Genomic DNA, 2,448 nt, shown 5'->3' with positions numbered 1-2,448 from the left:
AAAACAGAATAAAAGTACAAAATAAACCATTAAAAAGTCTGTGGAATCCTTAAACCCGCCGGTGTCATACTACGTCTGGGAAAATATTCAATCAGGTTCGATCCGACGAATGGTAACACAGGAAAGCCAACGAGAGATCTTCCCCGGCATCAAGACACTCGCTTTGATGTAAAGACAAACGGGAAGAGTCGTGTTAATATACTCGTAAGATTATAATCCTTACCAGACATCATGCTACGTTAATCAAGGACGGAGGGGGGTTGCCTTGATACTAGTGAAGGGCTCTTAATCTAAAAAGCTGGAGTTACCTTCGTCTTCCTTAAATCAAACCTGATTAACTCCCATTCCCAAAGGCCTGTCTGGCCCCCTAAGGCGGGTCTCGGGTTTCAGAATGTTCCCACTAAATTTCACGTTGCTTGCAGTTTCCACCAAGATTTCTGTAGTGGGAAGGATGGCGGGAATTTAGTAACAAACTCTTCGATGTAAAAGACAGAATTTTCATGATAAAAATATTAAAAGGTGTTTCTTTTAGTTTTGTTAAATTTAACGTTGTTTTATCAGTTGTTTAATAAAAGGGAATTTTAATATAATTAAGTCATCATGCGTGTATATATATATATATATATATATATATATATATATATATATATATATATATATATATATATATATATATATATATATATATATATATATATATATACTTTCAACACACCGGCCGTATCCCACCGAGGCAGGGTGGCCCAAAAGGGAAAACGAAAGTTTCGCCTTTTAAATTTAGTAATATATACAGGAGAAGGGGTTACTAGCGCCTTGCTCCCGGCATTTTAGTCGCCTCTTACGACACGCATGGCTTGCGGAGGAAGAATTCTGTTCCACTTCACCATGGAGATAAGAGGAAATAAACAAGAACAAGAACTAGAAAGAAAATAGAAGAAAACCCAGAGAGGTGTGTGTATATATATGCTTGTACATGTATGTGTAGTGTGACCTAAGTGTAAGTAGTAGTAGCAAGACGTACCTGAAATCTTGCATGTTTATGAAACAGAAAAAAAGGAAACCAACAATTACAATTACAGGCTTTCGTTTTACACTCACTTGGCAGTACGGTAGTACCTCCCTGGGCGGTTGCTATCTACCAACCTTATATATATATATATATATATATATATATATATATATATATATATATATATATATATATATATATATATATATATATATATATAATATTGCAATCATTGAATTAGTTATTTTTCAGGGTATGTGTATATGATAATGGTAGTCATAATACCAAATAATACTCACAGTTAAGTAGTTCATATATATGTACCTTAAGGTTATATCATCCACACTTAACTGTTTATTACATAAAATTTTATGCTATTATTTTCCAACAAGTTCTCCCACTCCTAAACTGTTATAAACTATTATCACTCTTACACTTATTTGTCTACGTTATTTCTATTTAATATTTGTATAATTACTCTAAATATAGTATTTTTTTCATTACGTAATTTAATAAAAATATTTTGTTAACGTAAAGACATAAGAAACATAACAGGTATCTGCCACCAGCACTTGTCACTAGTACGTCAGTGGAGCAGGTTAGTGTGCCAGAGCCGTGGCACCCCTCCACTTGTCCTACTGAAGCCACGCGAGTCTGGCTACTGGCACTCCTGGCACTCCTATGCTGTCACCTGGAAAACTTTCATACTGCCGTAGTGCTGCCTCCTACCTCTGAACTGCCAGACGCAAACTCCGGCAAAGCTGAGAGGTCGTTATTAATGCTTCAGTTGATGTCTAGCTCGTACTTAAACTCGTGTATGTTACGGCATTTCGTTAAAGATTCTCGTTATCTCTGGGTGGTAGCTAAGTCTATTAGTTTGATAGGTCGTTATTCATGATTTACATCAACTCTGCGTTGTTGAAAATTCCAGGTATGTCAGAGGTCGTTTTTTACGATTCCCATCATCCCTTGGTCGTTCCTAAGCTTGTGTATCGAACAACGTGTGTCCGTGATGGGACGTCATCTCAGGTTAGTAACAAAACCCGTGTGAGATGCCGCTAATAATTATGCACATGTCTTACCCATAAGTCAGTCTCTGCACTCACCTATTTATGGTTGCAGGGGTCGATACATAGCTCCTGGCCCCGCCTCTTCACTGATTGCTACTAGGTCCTCTCCCTGCTCCATGAGCCTTATCTAACCTCGCCTTAAATCTATGTATGGTTCCTGCCTCCACTACATCACTAGCCAGACCATTCCACTTCCCGACAACTCTGTACCATACGACCTGTGTTCAATCTTTTTTGTCCGGTGTCAGTATTAACAGGGTTAAAAAAAATACTAATATGGCGCTGTCTAACGCTCTACACACGGAACAATTATAAAGTAAATGGGTTAATAAAATGAAAATATAGCATCGTAATCTTACATGTTTTCAC

At 37.1% G+C, this 2,448-nt stretch overlaps 1 protein-coding gene across 4 annotated transcripts in view; it reads right to left on the bottom strand.

The window, feature by feature from the left end:
- The window catches only part of LOC128694294 (neural cell adhesion molecule 2), a 224,591-nt gene extending 222,900 nt beyond the window's left edge, over positions 1-1,691 (bottom strand). Inside the window, exon 1 of one of the 4 annotated variants that reach the window (XM_053784367.2) lies at positions 1,309-1,691. The gene's annotated coding sequence lies outside the window, so the exon portion shown is untranslated. The remainder of the gene's footprint in view (positions 1-1,308) is intronic. The other 3 variants (XM_053784369.2, XM_053784370.2, XM_053784368.2) reach the window with 3 other exon arrangements.
- Positions 1,692-2,448: the final 757 nt, after the last annotated feature.

The sequence above is a fragment of the Cherax quadricarinatus genome, chromosome 43 (assembly GCF_038502225.1).
Source record: "Cherax quadricarinatus isolate ZL_2023a chromosome 43, ASM3850222v1, whole genome shotgun sequence".
Classification (NCBI taxonomy): Eukaryota; Metazoa; Arthropoda; class Malacostraca; order Decapoda; family Parastacidae; genus Cherax; species Cherax quadricarinatus.
This window is presented reverse-complemented; position numbering and strand designations above follow the sequence as displayed.